The sequence below is a fragment of the Choloepus didactylus genome, chromosome 7, assembly GCF_015220235.1.
Source record: "Choloepus didactylus isolate mChoDid1 chromosome 7, mChoDid1.pri, whole genome shotgun sequence".
NCBI lineage: Eukaryota > Metazoa > Chordata > Mammalia > Pilosa > Megalonychidae > Choloepus > Choloepus didactylus.
Window position 1 is genome coordinate 118,298,432 of NC_051313.1, and position 14,091 is coordinate 118,312,522.

At 36.3% G+C, this 14,091-nt stretch overlaps 1 protein-coding gene across 4 annotated transcripts in view; it reads right to left on the bottom strand.

Moving 5' to 3' along the window:
• Nucleotides 1-14,091, bottom strand: part of ZBTB9 (zinc finger and BTB domain containing 9) — a 64,899-nt gene that overhangs the window by 47,325 nt on the left and 3,483 nt on the right. The window lies entirely within an intron of this gene.

Sequence of the window (14,091 nt, forward strand, 5' to 3'; positions counted from 1 at the left end):
TTCTGCAGTGAGAGAATTCAATTAGCTGGGTTTAATCCAATAAGTTGAAGACTTTTAAGGGAGAAAAGAGAGAACCTTCACTTCTTTTTCAGCTAGCCAGCAGAGCATTTCCTGAGGAGTTCATCCAACATCTTTACTGAGTTGCCTGTTCGCAGCCTGCCCTATGGAATTTGGATTCGTGCATCCCAACAGTTGTGTGAGACACTTTTATAAAATCTTATATTTACAGATATCTCTTGTTGGTTCTATTTCCCTAGAAAACCCTAACTAATACAGGTCCATACATTATGATTGGCTAATACGTCTTTTTAAAAATTTCTTTTAAGTGACAGGTTCCCCTCCATTTCTTTTTCTTTTTTTTCTTTTGTGTGTGTGTGTGTGTGTGTGTGTGTGTGTGTGTGTGTGTGTGTTTGGTGAAGAAAATGGGTTATTTGTCCTGTAGAGTTTCTTAGTGTCTCAATTTTGTTGAATACATCACTGTGTTGTGGTTTAACATGTTTCTTGCCCTCTGCATTTTCCATAAATTAGTATTTAGATCTCAGCTTGATCAAATTCAAGTTGGATATTTTTGGCAAGACTAATTCATAGGTAGTGGTGGGATTTTTCCATAAGAGGCACATAATGTCTGGTTGTCTCTTTTTTTTGTAATATTTGCAGTCACTGATTCTCAATGTCTAGATCCATTATTTCATTAGGGATTCACTTCTTTTAAGTATCTCATTTAGCTTTAAATATTACTTGGCACCAACTCAAAAATAAAAAAGAGCATATGGAAAGGTATACAATCAATGATCAGAAATGCATTACTTTGATATGACAAATACTACTTTATTTCCATGTCTTTACTTTTTTTAGACATGTGTTTTGGTTTGATCTATAAGTAATTTGTTTTTAAAATCTATCAAAAGCCTGCTTCTAATCATCCTGAAAAGAAATGAAACTTGATATACAATTCACTTTACTTTCACCTTTTGAATGATTAAAATGAGAAAGTGATGGTAAGAATGATTCAGGAAAATGTTTTAAAATGAGAAGAAAAACAAAAGCAAAACTCTCTTTTTTCCCTTTGAGAAGTATTTAAGCATTTGATCAGATTTTCTTTTCCTTTTACCATTTCAGTGTGTTCTCATTCTCAAAGTATCTATACTATAAAAACAGTTTTTATCAATGTTTCAAGTTACTGGAACATACATTCTCATACATATTTGAGCATGTGTTTTAAGATCTTTACCATTCCATGCTATAATATAATTGATTTAATGAATCATTTTTAATAGGTCTGGTTTTTGCTATTCAATAACTGGTTTTAAGAAATAATCCCTTTTAGATTTTAAACAACATTTAAAATATATATATTCAACATAGCTTAAAGCACAGTTTTGAACTAAACAATGCTATTAAAACTATCATTAAAGAACCTAGTGTCATTGTAAAAAAATTAAGCCTGCTTTTTATTTTTTGTTGTTGCTTTTGCTTTCTAATATAATTTTTAATTAGATAAAAACCTAACAGATTCAAAATTACACACATACACAGAGTAAATACTATTATTTTCTAATATATCATTCCAGAAATTATTTATGCAAATATGAATATATATTCTTATTCCTCCATCCACATTCAAAATAAAAGATAGCATACAATTACACATGAAGTGCAGAATCTTATCCTACCAAATATCAAAGCTTACTATAAAACATAAAACTACAGTAATTAAGACCGTGTGATATTAGAGCAAGAGACAAATAGACCAATGGAACAGAATAAACAGCCCAGATTTAGATCCATGAATATATGGAAATACAATATGTGAATTAAGTAGTTTTGCGTATCAGAAAAGAAAAATGTACTCTTCAACAAACGGTAATTTCAAAACTGTTCACTCATATAGAACTACAATGAAATTAGATCCCTACCATTCACTATACACAAAATTCAATTGCAGGTAAAGACTCAATATGAAAATGCAACTTTGGTTCATCCCCAGGAGTCATATCCATTGCCAGGGAGATTTACACCCCTGGGAGTCAGATCCCACGAAGGGGAAAGGGCAGTGAGTTCACTGCCACGTTGGGAGAGAGAGGGCCTCATCTGAGGAACAAAGAAGTATTCAGGGGGAGACTCTTAGGCACAATTATAAGCAGGTTTAGTATGGCCAAATGAACTTTAACATGGGTGCAAAGTCTAATCAATTGGGAAAGAATATTCTCTTCAAAAAATGGTGCTGGGAAAACTGGATCTCCATTTGCGAAAGAATGAAGGTGGACCCTAACTCACACCATACACAAAAATCAACTCAAAATGGATCAAAGATCTAAATACATGAGCCAGAACTATAAAACTCTGAGAAGAAAATGAAGGGAAGCATATTCAGGACCTTACATCAAGCGATGGTTTCTTAGACTTTACACCCAAAGCACATGCAACAAAAGAAAAAAATAGATAAATGGGACCTCTCAAAATTAAAAATGTTTGTACATTAAAGGACTTTATCATGAAAGTAAAATGACAGCCTATGCAATGGAAAAAAAACACATATCTGATAAGGGTTGAATATCCAGAATATATAAAGAAATCTTTCAACTCAACAACAAAATCAAATAATCCAAATTAAAAATGGGAAAGACTTGAATAGACATTTCTCCAAAGATGATATACAAATGGCCAAAAAGCAGATGAAAAGATGCTACATCATGTGTTATTAGGGAAATGCAATCAAAACCACAGTGAGATACCATTTCAGATCCACCAGAATGAGGAGAAATAGGAACACTCATTTATTGCTGGCGGTAATATAAAATGGTGCAATTGCTGTGGAAGACAGTTCCTAAAAAAATTAAGTATAGAATTACCATATGACCCGGCAATCCCACTTCTGAGTATATCCCCCAAAGAACTGAAAGCAGGGACTCAAACAGATATTTGCACACCAATTTTCAAAGAGGAATTATTCATAATTGCCAAAAGGTAGAACCAACACAAATGTCCATCAAATGATGAATGGATAAACAAAATATTGTATATATGCACAGCAGAATACTATTGAGCCTTAAAAGTAATGAAGTTCTGATACATGCGACAACATGGATGAACCTTAAAGACATCATGTTGAATGAACTAATCCAGACTCAAAAGGACAAATACTGTACAATCTCAGTGGTATGAACTAAATAGAAAAAGCAAACTCAAAGAGTCAGAATCTAGAATATAGGTTACCAGAGAACAGGGTGGGGGTAAGGAATAGGGAGTTAACGCTTAAAATATATAGAGTTTCTATTTGGGATGACGGAAAGGTTTTGATAATGGATGGTGGTAATGGTAGCAAAATACTGTGAATGTAATTAACAGCGCTGAATTATATATTCAAATGTGGTTAAAAGGGGAAATTTTAGGTTGTATATATGTTACTAGAAGAAAAAATTTTTAAAAATTCATGGAACTGCATAATACAAATTGTGAACCCTATATTAAACCATGGATTACTGTTAATAGTACAATTACAAAAATGTGCTTTCATCAATTGTAACAAATGTACTACACCAATGCAAGGTGTTAATAATAGGGTGGTCTTTTTCTGTAAACTCATTAACTTCTCTAACCAAAAAAAAGAAAAAAAGGCAAGTATCAAGAGAATATAACAGAATTCTATAAACGCCTTCCAAGTGATGCATATGCTCAATTACAATCATATGCTCAGAGACAGATATCATTTGGCAGTACCTATCTGTGTAAAGATATTTTCAAAGATGAAATATGAGAGATGTCATTATACATCAGCCTTCACAGATGAACATTTGCAATCGATTTTGATGACAGGGAACACTTACTTTGAACCCCAACTAAGCAGCATACTTGTATTACAAAAACATTGTATTCAATTATTATATTTAAAATGTTGTCAATAAAAAATTTGTGGAAACTTGTCTTCTTTGTTTTGTAAGTACTTCTGTATCTTCGATTTGGCTTCTTGGCACACAAAGCCTAAAATATTTACTACATGGTCACTTACAGAAAGTTCGCCAACCCTTGGTCTGGAAGAACACTGGACAAGTTCACCCAGCTGCCTACTTGGGTAACTTAGTCATTCAAACAAAACACTTTATCCACTCCTAAGTTCTATTCTTGTTTTCCCCTTATTAAATTGCTTGTATTCAATTGCTCCAGCCAAAACTCTAATGCTTTTCCATGCTTTTTTACTTTTCCTCATTTTCTTTATTAATCCATTAGAATGTCTGTTAGTCCTACCTCCAAATACCTGAGCTTTAATCCATTTACTTCTCTCCGTATTTGCTGCCTTCACCCACATCTTGTCTGTAATACTAAAATAGTCTAATCGGTCTCCCCACTTCCTCCTTGCCCCTAATGATCCATTATTCACTCTATAACTAGAAGAATCTCTTTAAAAAGATCATTTCTAGATCACTGCTTCCATAATTAAAACTCTTTATTGCCTTCTCATTGCACTTAAAATAAAATCCAAATTCCTTATAATCTTGATATGACCTGGCCCCCATCTACCTCTTCAATCACATCTCCTTCTCTCCCCATAGCTCCAGGGCCACTAGTCTTGTCAAAAACACCAGTCTCTTTCTGTTTCTTGGCATTTGCATCTGCTAAACCCTCTATTGGAACCATCTCCCCCCCCCCCCCACCCTTGCTTTGTATGTCTGGCTCTCTTTTCCTCTGGATATTAGCTCAATGTGTACAGTATGCCCTGTTTTTCTATTACTCTCCACCTTATTACCCATTTTTTTTTTCCTTTATAGCACTGGAATGCAAGTTTATGAGGGCAGGCAAATCTCCCATGCATTGAACAGTACCCACATGTAATTAATAATAGGAATTTGGCAAATATTTATAGAATAAAGAAAACTGCAAGAAAAGTTTCATGATACAGGAAAGTAAGAGCTACTGGAGCACATAGCAAAGGTCTTACTCTGGCCTAGCAGTCAGGGAGATTTCTAGAGGAAGTAATGTTTAAGCTGATACCTGAAAAGAGTAGGAATTAGCTACTTGTCCCCTGAGGTATCCTCGGTAGAGTGAGAACATGAACATGTGAAGCAAGAAGAGCAGAGGCTTAATGGAGATAGAAATGAGAGAGAAGACTTTAGTAACTGGAACCAGTTCATTTGGATTTCATGAAAGAGCATGGGGAGGCCAATGAAAGGTTTTAAGCCAGAGCGGTGAAACAGTACTTCTGTTTAGAAAGATCACTCTGGCCATAGTGAAATGTGGAGGGAAGCAAGACAGATCCAGGTACGAGGCTGCAATTGTGATGAGGATGAAGGAAGGCATCAATTTGAAATATTCTGGAGATAGAATTGAGAGGACAGTTACAGGGGTAGTGGGAGAGAGAGATGTTGAGGCACAATCCCAGGTGTCAGCCTTGGACATCTGGGTTGGTGGTGGAACATTTATGAAGATTGAACACAATGGAGGAACAGCTGGATGGAGGTGAGCATAGAGTAGTTTAGTTTTAGATATGCCAAACTTGAGATATCTCTGAGGTATTCACATAGCTGGTTTCAACATCTGTCTCTTAAAGAGCCAGGATTCAATGAAGAAATAAGCCTACACATCTATAGCCAATTGATTTTTTTGGGGGGGGCAGGGTGTGGATGGGTGGGTAAAATGGTATGAGTTTTCCTTTCCTTGACTTTTTTTAAATGCAATTTTATTGAGATATATTCATTCACCATACAATCCATCCAAAGTATACAATGATTCACAGTATCATCACATAACTGTGCATTCATCACCACAATCAGTTTTAGAACATTTTCTTTATTCCAGAAAGAAAGAACGAAAACCCAAAACATCCCATACCCCTCCCCCACCATTATTGATCCCCAGCATTGGTGTGGTACATTTGTTACTGTTGATGAAAGACTATTAAGGTATTTCTGTTAACTATAGTCCATAGTTTGCAACAGGTGCATCTTCCCCCATATTTCCCTCTATTATTAACTCCTGGTTTTGTACACTTGTACACTTGTTCTAGTACATGGAGGAAATTTTAGAACTAGTACAGTTTTGTACACTTGTTCTAGTTCATGGAGGAAATTTTTTATATTTGTACTGTTAATCACAGTCTTTGTCCACCACAAGATTTACTGAGTTTTATAGTCCTGTATTTTAACACCTGGCTTTCCTACTGGTGACATATACGACTCTAAACATCCCCTATCAACCACATTCACAAACAATTCAGCACTGTTAATTATACTCACCATAATATGCTCCCATCCCCTCTACCCGTTTCTACTCATTTCAATTCAACCTGGTTAAAAATTCTGCACATATCAAGAAACCACTCCCCATTCTCTAGCCTCATTCTATCTCCTGGTAACCTATATTCTAGAGTATATGTCCGTGAGTTCACATAGTATAATTAGCACCTTTAGTGAGATCATACAAAATTTATCCTTTTGTGTCTGACTTATTTCACTCAACATAATGTCCTCAAGGCTCATCCATATGGTCGCATGCTTCAGGAGGACTTCATTCCTTCTTATTCCTGAGTAATACTCCCTCGTATGTGTATACCACAATTTGTTTATCCATTCATCAGCTGAGGACACTTGGTTTATTTCCATCTTTTGGCAATTGTGAATAATGCTGCTATGAACATTGGTGTGAAAATGTCTGTTTGCATCCCTGCTTCTAGTTCTTCTGGGATATACCAAGTAGGAGTATTGCCAGATTGTAAGGCAACACTATATGTAGCTTTTTGCAGAAATGCCAAACTCTTCCACAGCAGCTGTACCATTTTACATTCCCACTAGTAATGAATATTTCTCCACATCCTCTCCAACACTTGTCATTTCCTATTTAATAGTGGCCATTCTAATAGGTATCAAATGATATTTCATTGTGGCTTTGATTTGCATTTCCCTAATAGCAAGTGAAGATGAGCAGCTTTTCATGTGCTTTTCATCCATTTGTATTTCCTTTTGGGAAAAACGTCTTTTCAAGCACTTCCCCCATTTTTTAATTGAGCTGTTTGTCTTTTTATCGGTGAGTTGTAGAATTTCTTTGTATATTCTGGATATGAAACTTATATCAAATATATGGTTTCCAAATATTTTCTCCCATTGAGTTAGCTGCCTTTTTACCTTTTTGACAAAGTCCTTTGAAGCACAGAAGTATTTGATTTTGAGGAGGTCCCATTTATCTATTTTTTTTGTTCATTTTTTGTGCTTTGGGTGTAAGGTCTAGAAAACTACCTCTCATCACCAGATCCTGAAGATGTTTCCCTACATTTTCTTCTAGGAGTTTTATGGTCCTGGCTCTTATATTTAGGCCTTTGATTCATTTTGAGTTGATTTTTGTATAGGAAGTGAGACGGTGTACTCTTTCACTCTTTTGGTTACAGATATACAGCTCTCCCAGCACCGTTTGTTGAAGGGACTGTTCTGTCCCAGTTGAGTGGACTTGGAAGCCTTGTCAAAAATCAATTGACTATAGAACTAAGGGTCTATTTCAGGACTCTCAATTCAATCCCACTGAACAATATGCCTATCTTTATGCCAGTACCATGCTGTTCTGACCACTGTGGCTTTATAATATGCTTTAAGTTCAGGAAGCATGAGTCCTCCCACTTCATTTTTTTCAAAATGTTTTTGCCTATTTGGGGCCCCGTACTGTCCTAAATAAATTTGATAATTGGCTTTTTCATTTCTGCAAATTAGGCTATTGGAATTTTGAGTAGGATTGCATTGAACCTGAAATCAGTTTGGATAGAATGGACATCTTAACAATATTTAGTCTTCCTCCATGCACACAGAATGTCCTTCCATTTATTTAGGTCTTCTTTGATTTCTTTTAGCAATGTTTTGCAGTTTTCTGAAAATAGGTCCTTTATATCTTTGGTTAAATTTATTACCAGATAATTGATTATTTTAGTTTCTATTGTAAATGGAATTTTTATTTGATTTCCTCCTCAAATTGCTCATTACTAGTGTATGGAAGCACCACTGATTTTTTGAATGTTGATTTTGTATCCCAACACTTTGCTGAACTTGTTTATTAATTCTACTAGATTTGCTGTATATTTTTTGGGACTTCTAAATACAGGATCATGTCATCTGCAAATAGTGAAAAGTTTTACTTCTTCCTTTCCAATTTGGATGCCTTTTATTTCATTTTCTTGCCTAATTGCTCCATCTAGAACTTCTAGAACAATGTTGAATAACAGTGGTTGACAGTGGGCATCCTCGTCTTGCTCCTGATCTTACAGGGAAAGCTTTAAGTCTGTTACCATTGAGTATGATGTTAGCTGTGGTTTTTTCATATATGCTCTTTATCATGTTGAAGAAGTTTCCTTCCATTCCTATCTTTAGAAGTATTTTTATCAATAAAGGATGCTGGATTTTGTTAAATGTCCTTTCTGAGTCAATCGAGATGATCACATGATTTTATCCCTTTGATTTGTTAATGTGGTGTGTTACATTAATTGATTTTCTTATGTTGAAGCCCTCTTGCATACCTGGGATAAAACCTGCTTGGTCATGGTGTATAATTCTTTCAATGTGTTGTTAATTTGACCTGCAAGTATTTTGAGGATTTCTGTACCTACAGTCATTAGCGATATTCATCTGTAGTTTTCTTTTTTTGTGGTATCTTTGTCAGGCTTTGGTATTAAGGTGATGTTGGCATCATAGAATGTGTTAGGTAGTATTCCCTCTTTTCCAAATTTTTTTTGGAAGAGTTTGGGCAGAAATGGTTTTAATTCTTCTTGGAATTGGTAAAATTCACCTGTGAAGCCATCTGGTCCTGGGCTTTTCTTTGCTGGGAGGTTTGATGACTGATTTAATCTCTTTACTTGTGATTGATTGTTGGGGTCTATTTCTTCTGGAATCACTGTAGGTAGTTCATCTTTCTAAGAAGTGGTCCATTTCATTTAAGTTGTCCAGTTTGTTTGCATACCATTGTTCATATTATCCTCTTATTATCCTCTTTATTTCTTTGGGGCCCATGGTAATGACCCCCCCCCCATTTCTGATTTTATTTGCATCTTCTCTCCTTTTGTCTTTGTCAATCTAGCTAAGGGTTTGTCAATTTTACTGATCTACTCAAAGAACCAGTATTTGGTTTTATTGAGTCTCTCTAGTGTTTTTTGTTCTCCATTTTATTGATTTCCACTGTAATCTTTGTTATTTCTTTTCTTCTGCTTACTTTGGGATTAGTTTGCTGTTCTATCTCTATTTTCTCCAGGTGTTCAGTTAGGGCTATCAATTTCCCTCCTAGCACTGCCTTCACCACATCCCATAAGTTTTGATATGTGTTCTCATTTTCATTCTTCTAGAGATATTTCCTGATACCTCTTGCAATTTCTTCTTTGACCTACTGATTGTTTAAGAGCATGTTGCTAAACTTCCAAATAGCTGTGAATTTTTCAGTTCTATGACTGTTGTTGATTTCCAATTTCAATCCATTATGATTAGACGTGCTTTGTATGGTTTCAATCTTTTAAAATTGATTAAGACCTCTTTTGTACCCCAGCATATAGTCTATCCTGAAGAATATTCCATGAGCATTTGAGAAGAAAATATATCCTTTTATTTGGGGATGTAAGGTTGTATATATGTCTGCTAGGTATAGTTCATTTATCATATTTTTCGAGGTCTCTGTTTCCTTATTGTTCCTCTGTTTAGATGTTCTATCTATTGAAGAGTCGTGTGTTGAAGCCTCCCACTATTATTGTAGAGACAGCTATTACTGACTTCAGTTTTGCCAGTGTTTGCCTCATGTACTTTGGAGCACTATGATTAGGTGCATAAATGTTCATTATTATTTCTCCTTGGCCAATTGCCCATTTTAGTAATAGATAGTGTCCTTCTTTGTCTCTTATAACATTTTTGCATTTAAAACCTATTTTGTCTAACATTAGTATAGTTACTCAAGGGTTTTTTATCATTTGTTTGTTTTTGTTTTTTGTTTTTTTGTAGCTGTTTGCTTGGAATATCTTTTTTCCATCCTTTCACTTTCAGCCTTGTATCTTTGGGTCTAAAATGAGTTTCCTATAAACAGCATATAGATAAATAATATGTTTTTATCCATTCTGCTAATCTGTGTCTTTTGATTGGGGAGTCTAATCCATTAACATTCAAAGTTATTAAGGTAGAAGTAGTCCTTACTTTGACCATTTTATCCTTTGCCCTTTATTTGTCAGATCTATTATTTTTCTTTTATTTTTTTGTTACCCTTACTGATAATCATAATTTCTGTACCTTCTTCCAAGCCTCTCTCTCCTGTCTTTTATTTCAGCTGGCAGAACTCCCTTTGGTATTTCTTGTAGGGCAGGTCACCTCTCTCAGCTTTTTTTAACCTGTGTATATTTTAAACTCTCTCTCACTTTTGAAGGACAGTTTTGCTGGATAAAGAATTATTGGCTGGCAATTTTTCTCTTTCAGTATCTTACATATATTGTACCACTGCCTTCTCACCTCCATGGTGTCTGATAAAAAGTCAACACTTAGCCTCATGTGGCTTCCCTTGTATGTGGTGAGTTGCTTTTCTCTTGCTACTCTGAGGTTTCTCACTTCTTTGGCATTTGACAGTCTGATTAGTATATGTCTTGAAATGGGCCTATTTGGATTTATTCTATTTGGAGTGCATTGCATATTTATGTCTTTTATAAGGGTTGGGAAATTTTCAGCCATTATATCCTCAAATATTCTTCCTGGCCCCTTTGCCTTGTCTTCTCCTTCTGGGGAACCTATGATGTGTATATTGGTATGCTTCACGTTGTTAATAATTTTCCTGAGACCCTGCTCAAATTGTTCCACTTTTTCTCCATTTGTTCTTTTGTGTGTTTGAATTCAGTTGCTCTATCTTCTAGTTCATTGATCCTTCTGCCTCTTCAAATCTGCTGTTGTGCATCTCCAGTGTATTTTTATTTAATCTACAGTGTCTTTCATTTCCATAGGATGTGTTATTTTTCCACGTATTCTTTCAAATTCTTCTTCATGCTCTCCTAGTGTCTTCTTAATATCCTTTATCTCTTTAGCCATCTTACTGAAATCATTTAGGACATTTGTTTGAAAAATCTTTGATTAGTTGCTCCAAATTCTGTATCTCCTCTGATTTTTTGATTGCTTGGTTTGGCCATATCTTCTTGTTTCTTAGTATGTCTTCTAATTTTTTTTTTATAGTATCTGAGCATCTTGTTATCCATAAGATTTAGAAATTTGGGTTTCCTCTTTTGTCTAAGATTTTTTTGTTGATTGTGTTCGTGTTAAAGGTCTTTGGCACCTAGTTCATTAGTATTTCCCAGCCAAGACAGGGCCAGGGTCCCATGCAGCAGGCGTGGACCAGATCCGAAGGGACCTGGATAGAGGGTCAAGAAAGCAGCTCCCCAACAGTGCATTTTCCCAGCCTTCCCAGTATTTGGTACTCTTTGGCAACCTATTCCCCACAGCCCTACAAAGCTAAGTTAATTTATCCCCCTGTCTCCTCCGTTTCTGAGGCAGGTGAAATAATGGCACCATGGTGCTGTGGGCACCCATCCAGAAAGAACCAAGGCTATTGGGACCCCACAGTCAGTTTCAGTGACAACAGATGGATCAGAACTGTGCCATGTCCTCCTCTGTTTCTGGATGGGAGGGCTTCTCTGACTCTCCTAGTCCGCAGCAGCCAACCAGGAGGGAACCAGACCGACCCAAAGCTGCCAGCCTCAGGGATGGAGGATGGGAACAGAGAGCCACACTAGAATTCAGTCTCCCACTGTGGTTTTTCTGGTGGAAATAATGGAGCCACAGGCACCCTGGGCTTCTGCGTAGAATGGTTCATGGGTGTGGGATCCAGAAGGTTCACTTGTGGCCAATGGTTGGATCAGGACTGTGCTTTATCTCCCTCTTTTCCTGGGGAGAGGGTCTCCCTGTCTCTTCTAGACTGCAGCAGCCAGGCAGGCAGGAACCAGGGCAACCTGAAACTGCAGCCTCAGGGGCTGCACCAGGAGCCATGATCCAGTTCACTCATCGCAATTTCCCTATTGTAGTTTTTCTGTTTCTTTTTTCCAGCTCTACCTCTTATGTCGCAATGATCTTTGGATAGTTTCTGCCTGTTCTCTAGGTGCTTTTGGTGGAGGAGTGAGTTCTGCCTCTCCTTATTCCACCATCTTCCCAGAAGTCTCCTTGACTCTTTAAGCCAATTGACGTTTGACAAGGGAATCAATTCCACTCAATGGGGAAAGAACAGTCTCTTCAACAACTGATGCTGGGAAAAGCGGATACCCACATGCAAAAGAATGAAAGTGGGCCTCTTACCTCACACTGTATACAAAAATTAACTCAAAATCAAGGACCTAAATATAAGACCAAAAACTATAAAATTCTTAGAGAAAAACATAGGAAAATATCTGCAGGACCTTGTATTAGGTAATGGATTCTTCTACTTTACATGAAAGCATGAGCAACAAAAGAAAAAAATGAACTGGACTTCATCAAAATTAAAAACTTCTGTGCATCAAAGGGCATTTTCAAGAGAGTAAAAAGTGAAAAGTCAACCAACAGAATGGGAGAAAATAGTTGGAAACCATATGACTGACAAGGGTTTAATATCCCGACTATATAAAGAACTCCTGCATCTCAACAACAAAAAAGACAAACAACCCAATTTAAAAATGGGCAAAGGACTTGAATAGACATTTCTCCAAAAATACACAAATCAAAACCACGAGATACTGCCTCACACCCACTAGAACGTCTATTAAAAAAAAAACAAAAAACAAAAAAAAACCAGAAAATAACAAGTACTAAGGAATATGTGAAATAGGATCCCTCATACATTGTTGGTGGGAATGTAAAAGGTACAGCCACTGTGGAAAACAGTTTAGTGGTTCCTCAGAAAGTTAAACATAGGCTACCAAATGACCTAGCCATCTAGGTCTACATCTAGCTATATACCCAAAAGAACTGAAAGCAGTAACTCGGACAGATTTTGTACACTAGTGTTCATAGCAGCATTAATCACAATAGCCAGAAGTTGGAAGCAACCCAAATGTCCATCAGCAAGATAAATGGATAAACAAATGTGGTACATACAATGGACTATTACCCAGTCTTAAAAAGGAATGAAGTTGATACATGCCATTACACGGATGAACATTATGTAAGGCATTATGTTGAGTGAAATAAGTCAGACACAAAGGAACAGATATTGTATGACTCCACTTATATGAAATAGCTAGAATATGCAAACACATACAGACAGAAAGCAGAGTACAGATTACCAGGGGCAGGGATAAAGACGAATGGGGAGTTAACACATGATGGGTGTGGGGTTTCTATTTGGGAGTGATGGAAAATTTCCAGTAGTGGATGGTGGTGAGGGTAGCACAACATTGTTTATGCAATTAGTCCCAATGAATGGTATGCTTGGGAGTGGCTGAGGTGGGAAAGTTCATGTTCTATGTGTTTCCACAATTAAAAAAAAAAAAAAGAAAAGAGCAACTAAAGAGACAATGACAATTAAACACAATACACAATCCTGGACTGGATCTAGTAATAGAGAAAAGGCCCAAAAGGACATTTTTGGGATATGAAAAAAGTGGAATAGAGACTATAAACTTTATTATCAATATTAAATTTCTTGAACTTGATAAATGTACCTCAGATGGCTACATAAGTGAATATCCTTGCTTTTAGGAAATGTACATGGATGGATTATGTGTTCAAGGAGCATGATGTATACAAGCTACTTTCAACTGCTTAGCAAATTGATAGATGGATTGACAGATAGATGGATAGATAAAATGATACAGCAAATGTGGCAAAATGTTAAAATTGGTGATCTGGATATCTGAGGGGTGGTATGTTCTCTCTGTTATCTTTGCAACTGTCCTGTAAATTTGAAATTATTTTAAAATAAAAAGATTAAGAAAAAAAAAGAGCAGAGGCTCTGGGAAGGGAGCTAGCCTTGGACAGTAGGAAGGCTCTTTCTTCCACTATATGGAGTAGAGGAGAGGCAGAGGGGAACAAGTTTGTTCAAACTGAAATCTTTCATCATGGAACTCTTTTTTTCTGTACAAAACCTAGTAGTTTTTGAGGACCCTACTTTGGGGAAGGCTATTATGCCAGGCCCTATCAT